General features: G+C 40.5%; 1 pseudogene; it reads right to left on the bottom strand.

Moving 5' to 3' along the window:
- Positions 1 to 526: 526 nt before the first annotated feature.
- On the bottom strand, positions 527 to 7415 carry LOC103070627 (transmembrane emp24 domain-containing protein 2-like; annotated as a pseudogene).
- Positions 7416 to 16000: the final 8585 nt, after the last annotated feature.

Below are 16000 nucleotides of genomic sequence, written 5' to 3'. Positions count from 1 at the left end.
GACAAAGTATAAAAGTACCAACCTGGTAGCATACTCTAGTCACAGAGCTCTGCCATTAGGCTGGATAGAAAATGTCAAGATTCAGATTGTTGTTTCTGATAAGGACTCAACAAAATGAATCTTTAATGACTTGAACTTCAGGATTAGGGATCCCAAGAATGCAGTCATTTTTAATAAAGTACTATCAATAAAGTACAATCCTGACCAGACTGCATTTTATTATAAAAACAAAGGAAAGAAGATATAATAAGGACTATGCACCTATATTCCACTTACAGTGCTTGAGTTCTGGAAGGACCTGTATAATGGAGGAAGAATTCAAATATGAAATCATGCCAATCACATGTCAAATTTCACTATGACTTTCCTAAAAAATGTTTCTCCCCAATATATATTAATCACAAAGAAACATAAGCTGTGAATGTACAGTTTAGAAAATAAAAACATAGAAACTAATGACAATATTATGACCAAGACATTTGGTAAACAGTGAATTATGAGTTTGGGATCATTAGAAAAAGCCTTTCTAAACAACCCTCTGGACTTCAAAAAAGTCTCTTCAGGAGTGGAAGGATGTGCTCTCAATCCCTCTTGTGAGAGCACCAGAATCACAACTGGCTGCTTGACGATCATCAACAGTGGGACACTGGAGCTCACCAGGGAAGATGCCCCACATCCAGAGGCAGAGGAGAGACCACGGTCGGATGGTGGGAGGGGTGCAATCACAGTAGGGTCGAGTCCCATAACTGCTGGGTGGGTGACTCACAGACTGCAGAACACTTGTACCACAGATGTCCACCAAATGGAATGAAGTTTCTGAGCCCCACGTCAGGCTTCCAAATCTAGGGGTCCAGCAATGGGAGGAGGAATTCCTAGAGAATCAGACTTTGAAGGCTGCCGGGATTTGATTGCAGGACTTCGACAGGACTAGAGGAGGGAGGGACTCCACTCCTGGAGGGCACACACAATGTAGTGTGTGCATCGGGACCCAGGAAGGGGAGCGGGGACACAAGGGGAGACTGAGCCAGGCCTGCCTGCTGGTGTTGGGGGGGGTCTCCTGCAAAGACGGGGGGCGGGCAGCTGTGGCTCACCATGGAGACGGGGACACTGGCAGCGGAAGTTCTGGGAAGTGCAACTTGGATTGAGCCTTCACAGAGACTGTCATTGGCCCCACCTAGGAGCCCCGATGGGCTCCAGTGTTGGGTTGCCTCAGGCCAAACAACCAACAGGGAAAGAACCCAGCCCCACCCGTCAGAAGTCAAGCTGATTAAAGTTTTACTGAGCTCTGCCCACCACCAGCCCCTTCCATCAGGAATTTTGCACAAGACTCTTAGATAGCCTCATCCACCAGAGGGCAGACAGCAGAATCAAGAAGACCTACAATCCTGCAGCCTGTGGAACAAAAACCACATTCACAGAAAGATAGACAGGATGAAAAGGCAGAGGGCTATGTACCAGATGAAGGAACAAGGTGAAACCCCAGAAAAACAATTAAATGAAGTGGAGATAGGCAACCTTCCGGAAAAAGAATTCAAAATAATGACAGTGAAGATGATCCAGGATATCGGAAAAAGAATGGAGGCAAAGATCAAGAAGCTGCAAGAAATGTTTAACAAAGACCTAGAAGAATTAAAGAACAAACAGAGATGAACAATACAATGACTGAAATGAAAACTACACTAGAAGGAATCAATAGCAGAATAACTGAGGCAGGAGAACGGATAAGTGACCTGGAAGACAGAATGGTGGAATTCACCACTGCGGAACAGAATAAAGAAAAGAATGAAAAGAAATAAAGGCAGCCTAAGAGACCTCTGGGACAACATTAAATGCAACAACATTTGCATTATAGGGATCCCAGAAGGAGAAGAGAGAGAGATAGGACCAGAGGAAATATTTGAAGAGAATATAGCCGAAAAATTCCCTAACACGGGAAAGGAAATAGCCACCCAAGTCCAGGAAACACAGCGAGTCCCATAGAAGATAAACCCACGGAGAAACACGCTGACACAGGTAGTAATCAAATTGGCAAAAATTAAAGACAAAGAAAAATAATTGAAAGCAGCAAGGGAAAAATGACAAATAACATACAAGGGAACTCCCATAAGGTTAAAAGCTGATTTCTCAGCAGAAATTCTACAAGCCAGAAGGGAGTGGCATGATATACTTAAAGTGATGAAAGGGAAGAACCTAAAACCAAGATTACTCGATCTGGCAAGGATGTCATTCAGGTTTGATGGAGAAATCAAAAGCATTACAGACAAGCAAAAAGTAAGAGAATTCAGCACCACCAAAGCAGCTCTACAACAAATGCTAAAGGAACTTCTCTAAGTGGGAAAAACAAGAGAAGAAAAGGACCTACAAAAACAAACCCAAAACAATTAAGACAATGGTCATAGGAACATACATATCGATAATTACCTTAAATGTGAATGGATTAAATGCTCCAACCAAAAGACACAGGCTTGCTGAATGGATACAAAAACAAGACCCATATATATGCTGTCTACAAGAGACCCACTTCAGACCTAGGCACACATACAGACTGTAAGTGAGGGGATAGAAAAGGATATTCCATGCAAATGGAAATCAAAAGAAAGCTGGACTAGCAATACTCATATCAGGTAAAATAGACTTTAAAATAAAGAATGTTACAAGAGACAAGGAAGGACACTACATAATGATCAAGGGATCAATCCAAGAAGAAGATATAACAATTATAAATATATTTATATATATATATATATATATGCACCCAACATAGGAGCACCTCAATACATAAAGAAACTACTAACAGCTATAAAAGAGGAAATCAACAGTAACACAATAATAGTGGGGGACTTTAACACCTCACTTACACCAATGGACAGATCATCCAAAGTGAAAATAAATAAGGAAACAGAAGCTTTAAATGACACAATAGACCAGATAGATTTAATTGATATTTATAGGAAATTCCATCCAAAAACAGCAATTTACATTTTCTTCTCAAGTGCGCATGGAACATTCTCCAGGATAGATCACATCTTGGGTCACAAATCAAGCCTCAGTAAATTTATAAAATTTAAACCATATCAAGCATCTTTTCTGACCACAAAGCTATGAGATTAGAAATAAATTACAGGGAACAAAACATAAAAAACAGAAACAAATGGAGGCTAAACAATATGTTATCAAATAACCAAGAGATCACTGAAGAAATCAAAGAAGAAATAAAAAAATGCATAGAGAGAAACGACAATGAAAACACGATGATCCAAAACCTACGGGATACAGCAAAAGCAGTTCTAAGAGGGAAGTTTATAGCTATACAAGCCTACCTCAAGAAACAAGAAAAATCACAAATAAACAATCTAACCTCACACCTAAAGGAGGTAGAGAAAGAGGAACAAACAAAACCCAAAGTTAGTAGAAGGAAAGATATCATAAAGATCAGAGCAGAAATAAATGAAATAGAAACAAATAAAACAATAGCAAAGATCAATAAAGCTAAAAGCTGGTTCTTTGAGGAGATAAACAAAATTGATAAACCATTAGCCAGACTCATCATGAAAAAGAGGGAGAGGACTCAAATCAATAAAATTAAAAATGAAAAAGGAGAAGTTACAACAGACACCACAGAAATACAAAGCATCCTAAGAGACTACTACAAGCAACTCTATGCCAATAGAATGGACAACCTGGAAGAAATGGAAAAATTCTTAGAAAGGTATAACCTTCCAAGACTGAACCAGGAAGAAATAGAAAGTATAAACAGACCAGTCACAAGTAATGAAATTAAAACTGTGATTAAAAATCTTCCCACAGGGCTTCCCTGGTGGTGCAGTGGTTGAGAGTCTGCCTGCCGATGCAGAGGACACGGGTTCGTGTCCTGGTCTGGGAGGGTCCCCCATGCCATGGAGTGGCTAGGCCCATGAGCCATGGCTGCTGAGCCTGTGCAACCAGAGCCTGTGCTCTGCAACAGGAGAGGCCCCAACAGTGAGAGGCCCACGTACTGCAAAAAAAAAAATCTTCCAACAAACAAAAGTCGAGGACGAGATGGCTTCACAGGTGAATTCTATCAAACATTTAGAGAAGAGCTAACACCCACCCTTCTCAAACTCTTCCAAAAAATTGCAGAGGAGGGAACACTCCCAAACTCATTCTATGAGGCCACCATCACCCTGATACCAAAACCAGACACAGATACTACCAAAAAAGAAAATTACAGACCAATATCACTGATGAATATAGATGCAAAAATCATCAACAAAATACTAGCAAACAGAATCCAACAACATATTAAAAGGATCATACACCATGGTCAAGTGGGATTTATGCCAGGGATGCAAAGATTCTTCAATATATGCAAATCAATCAGTGTGATACACTCTATTAACAAATTGAAGAAGAAAAACCATATGATCATCTCAATAGATACAGGAAAAGCTTTTGACAAAATTCAACACACATTCATGATAAAAACTCCCCAGAAAGTAGGCTGAGAGGGAGCCTACCTCAATGTAATAAAGGCGATATACAACAAACCCACAGCAAACATCATTCTCAATGGTGAAAAACTGAAAGCATTTCCTCTAAGATCAGGAACAAGACAAGGATATCCACTCTCACCACTATTATTCAACATAGTTTTGGAAGTCCTAGCCATGGCAGTCAGAGAGGAAAAAGAAATAAAAGGAATCCAAATTGGAAAAAAAGAAGTAAAACTGTCACTGTTTGCAGATGACATGATACTATACATAGAGATTCCTAAAGATGCCACCAGAAAACTACTAGAGCTAATCAGTGAATTTGGTAAAGTTGCAGGATACAAAATTAATGCACAGAAATCTCTGGTATTCCTATACATTAATGATGAAAAATCTGAAAGAGAAATTAAGGAAACACTCCCATTTACCATTGCAACAAAAAGAATAAAATAGCTAGGAATAAACCTACCTAGGGAGACAAAAGACCTGTATGCAGAAAACTATAAGACACTGATGAAAGAAATTAAAGATGATACCAACAGATGGAGAGATATACCATGTTCTTGGAGTGGAAGAATCAATATTGTGAAAATGACTATACTACCCAAAGCAATCTACAGATTCAATGCAATCCTTATCAAATTACCAATGGCACTTTTTACAGAACTAGAACAAAAAGTCTTAAAATTTTTATGGAGACACAAAAGACCCCTAATAGCCAAAGCAGTCTTGAGGGAAAAAAACGGAGCTGTAGGAATCAGACTCCCTGACTTCAGACTATACTACAAAGCTACAGTAATCAAGACAGTATGGTACTGGCACAAAAACAGAAACATAGATCAATGGAACAAGATAGAAAGCCCAGAGATAAACCCACACACCTATGGTCAACTAATCTATGACAAAGGAGGCAAGGATATACAATGGAGAAAAGACAGTCTCTTCAATAAGCAGTGCTGGGACAACTGGACAGCTACATGTAAAAGAATGAAATTAGAACACTCCCTAACACCATACACAAAAATAAACTCAAAATGGATTATAGACCTAAATGTAAGACTGTACACTACAAAATCTTAGAGGAAAAGATAGGAATAACACTCTTTGACATAAATCACAGCAAGATCTTTTTTGATCCACCTCCTAGAGTAAGTGAAATAAAAACAAAAATAAACAAATGGGACCAAATGAAACTTCAAAGCTTTTGCACAGAAAAGGAAACCATTAACAAGACGAAAAGACAACCCTCAGAATGGGAGAAAATATTTGCAAATGAATCAACGGACAAAGCATTAATCTCCAAAATATATAAACAGCTCATGCAGCTCAATATTAAGAAAACAAACAACCCAATCCAAAAATGGGCAGGAGCCCAAAATAGACATTTCTCCAAAGAAGACACACAGATGGCCAAGAAGCACATGAAAAGCTGCTCAACATCACTAATTATTAGAGAAATGCAAATCAAAACTACAATGAAGTATCACCTCACACCATTTAGAATGGGCATCATCAGAAAATCTACAAACAACAAATGTTGAAGAGGGTGTGGAGAAAAGGGAACCCTCTTGCACTGTTGGTGGGAATGTAAATTGATACAGCCACTATGGAGAACAGTATGGAGCTTCCTTAAAAATAGAATTACCGTATGATCCAGCAATCCCACTACTGGGAATATACCCGAAGAAAACCATAATTCAAAAAGACACATGCCCCCCAGTGTTCATTGCAGCACTATCTACAATAGCCAGGTCATGGAAGCAACCTAAATGCCCATCGACAGAAGAATGGATAAAGAAGTTGTGATACTTATATACAATGGAATATTACTCAGCCATAAAAAGGAACAAAATTGGGTCACTTGTTGAGAAGTGGTTGAATCTAGAGACTGTCATACAGAGTGAAGTAATTCAGAAAGAGAAAAACAAATATCGTATATTAACGCATATATGTGGAACCTAGAAAAATGGTACAGATGAACCAGTTTGCAGGGCAGAAGTTGAGACACAGATGTAGAGAACAAACGTATGGACACTAAGCGGGGAAATCCAGGGTGGGGTGGGGTTGGTGGTGTGATGAATTGGGCAATTGGGATTGACATGTATACACTGATGTGTATAAAATTGATGACTAATAAGAACCTGCTGTATAAAAAAATAAATAATATTAAAAAATTTAAAAAATATATTAGGACACACAAACTAGCAATACATAAAAATGGTAATAATATATGATAACCATGTTGGGCTTTTCCAGAATACAGATAATTTTAACTGTAAAAATAATGTGATTCACCACATTAACAGATTAAAGAAACACACACACACACACACACACACACACACACACACACACACACACACACCATCTCTTCAGGTAGTAGATCTGTCCCAATGTCATGCCAACTAGAACAAGAGCTTCAAAGAAGGACCAAAGGACCACTCTGCTGTTTGTTCTGCCATTGATTGCTCTGTGTATTCTCTCCCGAAATTCCATGTATTCCTGTTCATGCTTTACAGCTGTCATCGCTACTGTGAACTCATTAATCATTCCTTCTAGCTTGTTCTGGTGAACTTCTGTTTCCATGTTTTGTCCTTTGGGCCCCTCCTCAATATCAATGGTGAACATCACTATTTTTGGAGTCATGGTGGACATACTATTGCTGAAACAAAACTTACATGTTCCATCCATGTGAGCAGCAAATGTGTATTTCCCACTGGACTCCCAGTGTTCTTTATAAATTCCTTTATTATCAGGCCCTGTAATCTCCACATCAATGCCCAGGAAGATGCCCTCGGCCACCTCGAAGATGAGGCCCATCTTGGTGCCCGAAGTGACCCGTTCGAAGAAGCACTCCTCCGCGTGCACGTCAGTGCTGACGAAGTAGTCCAAGGCCATGGCCAGGATGGCAGCCAAGAGCACTAGCAGCTCAGCGAGTGTCACCATGGTGGGGCTGGGGCCAAAACCAGGACCGGGACTGTGGCCTCCAGAGCCGCCATCGCCGCCACCACCGGGGTTGTCTCAGCCACCGCCACCTCAGCCCATAAGTTTGTTTTCTACATCTGTGACTCTATTTCTGTTTGTAAATAAGTTCACTTGTACCTTTTTTTTTTCTTAGATTCCACATATAGGCGATATCATATGATATTTGTATTTCTCTGACTGACTTACTTCACTCAGTATGACAATCTCTAGGTCCATCCATATTGCTGCAAATGGCATTATTTCATTCCATTTTTTTTATGGCTTAGTAATATATTGCATTTTCTTTATCCATTCATCTGTTGATGGGCATTTAGGTTGCTTCCATGTCTTGGATATTGTAAATGCTACTGCAATGAACATTGGGGTGCACGTATCTTATTTTATGTTTTTAAAATTAATTTTCATTGGAGTATAGTTGCTTTAGCATGTATCTTTTCAAAGTAGCATGCATACTTTTCAAAGTATATTCTCCAGATATATGCCCAGCAGTGGGATTGCTGAATCATATGGTAGCTCTATTTTTAATTTTTTAAGGAACCTCCATACTGTTCTCCATAATGGTTTTACCAATTTACATTACAACCAACAGCGTAGGAGGGTTCCCTTTTCTCCACACCCTCTTCAGCATTTACTGTTTGTAGATTTTTTGATGATGGCTATTCTCACTACTGTGGGGTGATACCTCTTTGTAGTTTTGATTTGCATTTCTCTAATAATTAGTGATGTTGAGCATCTTTTCACGTGCTTTTTTGGCCATCTGTACGTCTTCTTTGGAGAAATGTCCATCTAGATCATCCGCGCATTTTTTTTTTTTTGGCGGTATGCAGGCCTCTCACTGTTGTAGCCTCTCCCCTTGAGGAGCACAGGCTCCGGGCATGCAGGCTCAGTGGACATGGCTCACGGGCCCAGCCACTCCACGGCATGTGGGATCTTCCCAGACCGGGGCACGAACCCATGCCCCCTGCATCGGCAGGTGGACTCTCAACCACTGCACCACCAGGGAAGCCCTGCCCATTTTTTGATTGGGTCATTTTTTAAAATATATTGAGCTGCATGAGGTGCTTTGTATATTTTGGAGATTAATCCCTTGTCTGTCATTTCATTAGCAAGTGTTTTCTCCCATTCTATGGGTTGTCTTTTCTTTTTGTTTATGGGTTCCTTTGCTGTGCAAAAGTTTTTAAGTTTCATTAGGTCCCATTTGTTTATATTTTCCGTACTGTAGGAGGTGGATCAAAAAAGATATTCCTGCAATTTATGTCAGAGAATGTTCTGTCTATGTTTTCCCCTAAGAGTTTTATAGTATCTGGCCTTACATTTAGGTCTTTAATACATTTTGAGTTTATTTTTGTGTATGGTGTTAGGGAGTGTTTTAATTTCATTCTTTTACATGTAGCTGTTCAGTTTTCCTAGCACTACTTATTGAAGAGGCTGTCTTTTCTCCATTGTATATTCTTGCCTCCTTTGTCATAGATTAGTTGACCATAGGTGCATGGGTTTATCTCTGGAGTTTCTATAGTGTTCCATTAATCAATATTTCTGTTTCTGTGTCATTAACAAACTTTTTTGATTACTGTAGATTTGTAATATAGTCTGAAGTCAGGGAGCCTAATTCCTTCAGCTCCATTTTTCTTTCTCAGGTTTGCATGGGTTATTTGGGGTCTTTTGTGTTTCCATACAAATTGTAAAATTTTTGTTCTAATTCTGTTGAAAAAGTCATTGGTAATTTGATAGAGATTGCATTGAATCTGTAGAGTGCTTTGGATAGGATAGTTATTTTGACAATATTGATTCTCCCCATCCAAGAACATGGTGTATCTCTCCATCTATTTGTGTCATCTTTCATTTCCTTTATCAGCATCTCAGAGCTTTCAGAGTACAGGTTTTTTGCCTCCTTAGGTAGGTTTATTCCTAGCTATTTTATTCTTTTTGATGCGATGGTAAATGGGATTGTTTCCTTAATTTCTATTTCTGCTATTTTGTTGTTAGTGTATAGAAATGCAGCAGATTTCTGTGTATTAATTTTGTATCCTGCAACATTACCAAATTCATTGATGAGCTCTAGTAGTTTTCTGGTAGTGTCTGTAGGATTTTCTATGTACAGCATCATGTCATCTGCAAGCAGTGACAGTTTTACTTCTTCTTTTCCAGTTTGGACTCCTTTAATTTCTTTTTCTTTTCTGATTGCTGTGGCTAAAACCTCCAAAATTAAGTTGAATAAAAGTGGTGAGAGTGGACATCTTTGTCTTATTCCTGGTCTTAGAGGAAATGCTTTCATTTTTTCACCACTGAGAATGATGTGAGCTCTGAGTTTTTTGTATATGGCCTTTATTATGTTGAGGTATATTCCCTCTGTGCCAGCTCTCTGGATAGTTTTTATCATAAATGGGTTTTGAATTTTGTCAAAAGCTTTTTCTGAACCTATTGAGATGACCATATGGTTTTTATTCTTTTTTTAATGTGGTGTATCTCATTGATTGATTTGCATATATTGAAGAATCCTTGCATCCCTGAGATAAATTCCACTTGATCGTGGTATATGATCCTTTTAATTTGTTGTTGGATTCAGGTTGCTTGTATTTTTTTTGAGGATTTTTGCATTTATGTTCATCAGTGATGTTGGCCTGTAATTTTCTTCTTTTGTGGTATCTTTGGCTGGTTTGGGTATCTGGGATATGGTGGCCTCATAGGATGAGCTTGGTAGTGTTCCTTCCTCTGAAATTTTTTGGAGTATCAGAAGGATAGATATTAACTCTTCTCTAAATGTTTGAGAGAATTCACCTGTGAAGCAATCTGGTCCTGGACTTTTGTTTGTTTGAAGTTTTAAAATCAGTTTTGATTTTAATACATGTGATTTGTCTGTTCATATTTTCTATTTCTTTTTGGTTCAGTCTTGGGAGATTGTACCTTTCTAAGAATTTGTCCATTTCTTCTAGGTTGTCCATTTTATTGGTGTATAGTTGCTTGTAGTAGTCTCTTATAATCCTTGTATTTCTATGGTATCAGTTGTAACTTCTCCTTTTTCATTTCTAATTTTATTGAATTGAGCTCTCTCCCTTTATTTCCTTATGAGTCTAGCTAAAAGTTTATCAATTTTGTTTATCTTTTCAAAGAACCAGCTTGTAGTTTCATTGATCTTTTCTATTGTTTTTTCATCTCTATTTCAACTATTTATGCTTTGATCTTTATGATTTCCTTCCTTCTACTAACTTTAGTTTTAGTTTGTTCTTCTTTCTCTAGTTACGTTAGGTATAAGGTTAGGCTGTTTATTTGGGATTTTTCTTGTTTCCTGAGATAAGATTGTATTTCTATAAACACCCATCTTAGAGCTGCTTTTGCTGTGCCCCATATGTTTTTCATTGTCGTGTTTTGATTTTCAATTGCCTCTAGGTATTTCCTCTTTGATTTCTTCAGGGATCCATTGATTGTTTAGTATCATATTGTTTAGCCTCCTCGTGCTTGTGTTTTTTACAGTTTTTTCTTATAGTTTATTTCTCATCTCATAGCATTGTGGTTGGAAAAGTTGCTTGATATGATTTCAGTTTTCTTAAATTTACTGAGGCTTGGTTTGTGGCCCAAGATGTGAACTATCCTGGAGAATATTCCATGTGCACTTGAGAAAAATGTGTATTCTGCTGCTTTCAGATGGAATGCTCTATAAATAGTAATTAAGTCCATCTGGTCTAATGTGTTATTTAAGGCTGGTGTTTCCTTACTGATTTTCTGTCTGGATGATCTGTCCATTGGTGTAAGTGGGGTGTTAAAGTTCCCTGCTATTATTGTGTTGCTGTCCATTTCCCCGTTTATGGGTACTCCTATGTTGGGTGCATATATATTTACAATTGTTATATTTTCTTCTTGGATTGATCCCATGATCATTATGTAGTGTCTTTCCTTGTCTCTTGTAACAGTCTCTATTTTAAAGTCTACTTTTTATGATATGAGTATTGCTACTCCAACTTTCTTTTGATTTCCATTTGCAAGGAATATCTTTTTCTATCCCCTCACTTTCAGTCAGTATGTGTTCCTAGGTCTGAAGTGGGTCTCTTGTAGACAGCATATATATGGGTCTTGCTTTTGTATCCATTCAGCCAATCTATGTCTTTTGGTTAGAGCATTTAATCCATTTATATTTAAGGTAATTATCAATATGTATGTTCCTATTGGCATTTTCTCAATTGTTTTGGATTTTTTTTTGTTGGTCTTCTTTTGTTCTCTTCTCTTGTGATTTGATGACCATTTTTAGTGCTGTGTTTGGGTTGCTTTTTCTTTTTGTGTGTGTATCTATTGTTGTTTTTTGTTTGCAGTTTCCATGAAGTTTTGATATAGCAGTCTGTATATGTACAAGGCTGTTTTGAGTTGCTGGTCTCTTAATTTCAAATGCATTTCCCATCTCCTGCATTTGTACTCTCCTCTTTTCATGGTTGCTTGTTTTGATATCATATATGTGTATGATAATTCCCTACTATTACTTTATGTTTGCCTTTACTCATGAGCTTTCCCATTTGTGATTTTCTTATTTCTAGTTGTGGCCTCTTTTTTTTCCCTCTTGCTTAGAGAAGTTCCTGTAGCATTTGTTGTAAGGCTGGTTTGGTGGTGCTGAATTCCCTTAGCTTTTGCTTGTTTGTAAAGCTTTTAATTTCTCCTTCAAATCTGAATGAGAACCTTGCTGAGTAGAGTATTCTTGGTTGTAGGTTTTTCCCTTTCATAACTTTAAATATATAATGCCACTCCCTTCCAGCCTGTAGTTTCTACTGAAAAATCAGCTGATAACTTTATGGGGATTCCCTTGTATGTTGCTTTTCCTTTGTGGCTTTTAATAATTTTTCTTTGTATTTAATTTTTGTGAGTTTGATTAATATGTGTCTCAGTGTGTTCCTCTTTGGATTTATCCTGTATGAGACTTTCTGTGCTTCCTAGACTTGGGTGACTGTTTCCTCTCCCATGTTAGGGATTTTTTTGGCTATAATCTCTTCAAATATTTTCTCAGGCCCATTTCCTTTCTTTTCTTCTCCTGGGACCCCTATAAGTTCAAGTTCCCTTGTTTCTCCTGGAATTTACCTCTACATTTCCAAATTAAATAAAACAAAAGCAAAAGCAAACTTATGTTGCTATTTTTCTACTTTAAGAAATTAAATATCTTGGGCTTCCCTGGTGGCGCAGAGGTTGGGGGTCCGCCTGCCAATGCAGGGGACACAGGTTTGTGTCCAGGTCTGGGAGGATCTCACGTGCTGTGGAGCGGCTGGGCCCATGAGCCATGGCCGCTGAGCCTGTGCATCCAGAGCCTGTGCTCCACAGCAGGAGAGGCCACAACAGTGAGAGGACTAAGTGGAAAAAAAAAAAAAAAAAAAAAAAAAAAAAAAGATATTAAATATCTTAATGTTTTATCCATGGTTTCATTTGTTTCTATTTTTTTTAATTGAGGAAATATTTGGTACAATGGTTATGAAGTATAACTTGGTCTCCTTCTTTGTAGAATGCAGAAAGTACTAGTAACTACCATTGACTTGTGAGGATTAAATGAGCTAAAGTACAAAAAGCATTTAGAGCCCTGGCAAATGTAACCACTATACAAATATTAGACATTATTTTACTATTATTGCCATTATTTTTTTAATCTCCATTCTCAATCCAATCCTCAACACTCCCTCCACCACCACCACCCCACCACCAGTGGTAACCATTCTCCTGGATTCATGTTGGTGTGTTTAAAGTTGTCCCAGAAGTCCCTGAAACTGTCCTCATTTCTTTTCATTCTTTATTCTGTTCTGTGGCAGTGATTTCCACCACTCTGTCTTCCATGTCACTTATATGTTCTTCTGCCTCAGTTATTCTGCTATTGATTCCTTCTAGTGCATTCTTCATTTCAGTTATTGTGTTGTTCATCTCTGTTTTTTCTTTAAATCTTCTATGTGTTTGTTCAGCATTTCTTGTATCTTCTTGGTCTGTGCCTCCATTCTTTTTTCTTTTTTCTTTTTTTTGCAGTACTCGGGCCTCTCACTGTTGTGGCCTCTCCCGTTGTGGAGCACAGGTTCTGGAGACACAGGCTCAGTGGCCATGGCTCACAGGCCCAGCCGCTCCACAGCATGTGGGATCCTACCGGACCGGGGCACGAACCCGTGTCCCCCACATCGGCGGGCGGACTCTCAACCACTGCGCCACCAGGGAAGCCCTGTGACTCCATTCTTTATCTGAGATTTTGAATCATCTTTACTATCATTACTCTGAATTCTTTTTCAGGTAGATTGCCTATCTCCTCTTCATTTAGTTGTTCTTGTGGTTTTTTTCTTGTTCCACTGTGTGCAACATATTTCTCTGTTGTCTCATTTTGTCTAACTTTCTGTGTTTGTGGTCTCCTTTACACAGGCTGCAGGATTGTAGTTCTTGCTTTTGTGTCTTCCCCCTGGTGGGTGAGGTTGGTCCAGAGGCTTGTTTAGGCATCCTGGTTGGAGGGACTTGTGCCTGCCCTCTGGTGGGTGGAGCTGGGTCTTCCCCTCTGGTGAGGGGGACCATGTCAAGGAGTGTATTTTGAGGTGGCTATGAGCTCAGCATGACTTTAGGCAGCCTGTCTGCTGCTGGGTGGGGCTGTGTTCCTATCTTATTGGTTGTATGGCCTGAAGCTTTCCAGCACTTGGAGTCTGCATGTTGTAGGGTGGGGCCAGGCCTCGGTGCCAAATTGGGGATTCCAGGAGAGCTCAGGCTGATCAATATTCCTGGAGGCCTCTACTACCAGTGTACTTGCCCCCACAGTGAGCTACAGCTTACCCTTGCCTCCCTGGGGGATCCTCCAAAACCCCTAGGTAGGTCTAGCTCAGGTTCTTGTGGAGGTACAGCTTTGTGTTGGTCCCAGTGCACATGAGTCCTGTGTGTGCCCTCCAAGAGTGGAGTCTTTGTTTCCCCCAGCCCTGTGGGGCTCCTGCACTAAAGCTCCACTGGCCATCAAGGCTAAATGCTCTGGGGGTTCTTCCTCCCAATGCCAGACCATCAGACACTCTTGGAGGGCTATTTTTATGTGAGAATGTCCCTGTGTAGCCTGTGTGGGTTTAATATTTTTTTGGTGCAAGGACTGTTTTTAGTATAGAAGTCTTCCACCTCTTTCCTCAGTTTATGCTGCCATTATCCCCTTGATAGGAGGTGCAAATGATGTTGTGGTGACCAGAGCCTGCACTGGATATTGAGCAGGGCCTCCCTTTTGCTCTGTGGTTGTCACTGCCCTGTCAGAGGCTGGGTCTGCTCCCTAGTTGTTGGAGTAGAGGACCCCAGATCTGTTTCATAGCTGTGTTTCTGATCTGTGGTGTGAGGTAGGTGGGATTGGAGCACTCCCACTGGGAGAGAAGACACTGAGTGTTCCTCCTCTGGAGATGTTCACCTGTGGGTGTGCTCTGTTGTGTCATCTTTCACCTGTTGTGTGAACTCTCTGATTTCACTGTTGTTGGCACTGCTCTCAGCCCCATCTTAACTGTGATTATGTCAGCAATTGGTCCTGGTGCCTCTCAGATGTTGTTTTCAGCAGACCACCAGTATAGACCCACTGAAGTCAGGTCCCTGGATTGCAGTAATCATGGATCTAGACCTGCTCTGGGTGAGTGGGGGCAACTCAGACTCTAGCCTGGCCCCACCCCTGCATGTACGTGCCCACAAAGTCCATAGCTACTAAAGCTAGACCTGTCTTGGTTGTGGGAGCATTCATTGCCTGTTCAGATGTTCTGCAGGCGCTGAGTTTACAAAGTCGGTAGCGGGGGTGTAAATCTGTGATATGCACAGCTGGGAGAGATTTCAGCTCTTCTTCCTTAGTTGCATGACCCCTGGGGTTCAGCTGTGGTTTCAGCCCCACCTCTGCATATGGGCCACCCACAGGCATCTACTCCCAAGGATGCCCTGGAGCACAAAAGCCCACCCTAGGGGGGACAGGGTGCGGAGGAGGAGGAGGCAGCCAGGGGCATGAGAGCCTGCCCTGGTGGGAACCCTTTCTAGTGCCCAAGGAGGCAGGGGCCAGTGCATGGAGATAGAGGCTGCAATGGCAGCCCTGCCCTTTGCACATCATTCAGCAATGGCACTTCACTTCTATGGCAGTCTGGACTTCCTCCATGAGCATTCCTGGTTGCAGAGTTCCTCACTCCTGTATCCTCAGTCTATCTCTGTACAGCCAACAACAGTCCTTTCCCTGGGTCTGCTCTCCAATCCCCGTGTTCCATCACCCAGACCCCGTCCACACCGGCAGACACATGTCTCAGGTTGGGGCACACATGGCTGTGGCACAGACCATCTGTGTAGGTCTCACTCTGTCCTACCTGCCACAGATTGGTTGCCGCACTCTCCTCCGAGCGCCCAAAGCTCCTCTTCTGTTCTAGCTGATCTCCCTGTTGGTGAGGGGGCTTCCCAAGAAGCGGGAACCTCTCCTCTCCTTCAGCTCCCTCCCAGGGGTTGAGGTTCCGTCCTGCTTCCTCTCCTCTTCCTTTTCCCTTCTTCTTTTTTTTCATCCTACCCAGTTACGCGAGGATCTTTCTTGTCCTTTTAGGTATCTAATTTCCTCTGCTAGTGTTCAGCAG

This window comes from Lipotes vexillifer, unplaced genomic scaffold (genome assembly GCF_000442215.2).
Source record: "Lipotes vexillifer unplaced genomic scaffold, Lipotes_vexillifer_v1.1 scaffold2091, whole genome shotgun sequence".
Lineage (NCBI taxonomy): Eukaryota > Metazoa > Chordata > Mammalia > Artiodactyla > Lipotidae > Lipotes > Lipotes vexillifer.
Note: the sequence above shows the minus strand (reverse complement) of the source record. Positions and strands in the feature narration are given on the sequence as shown.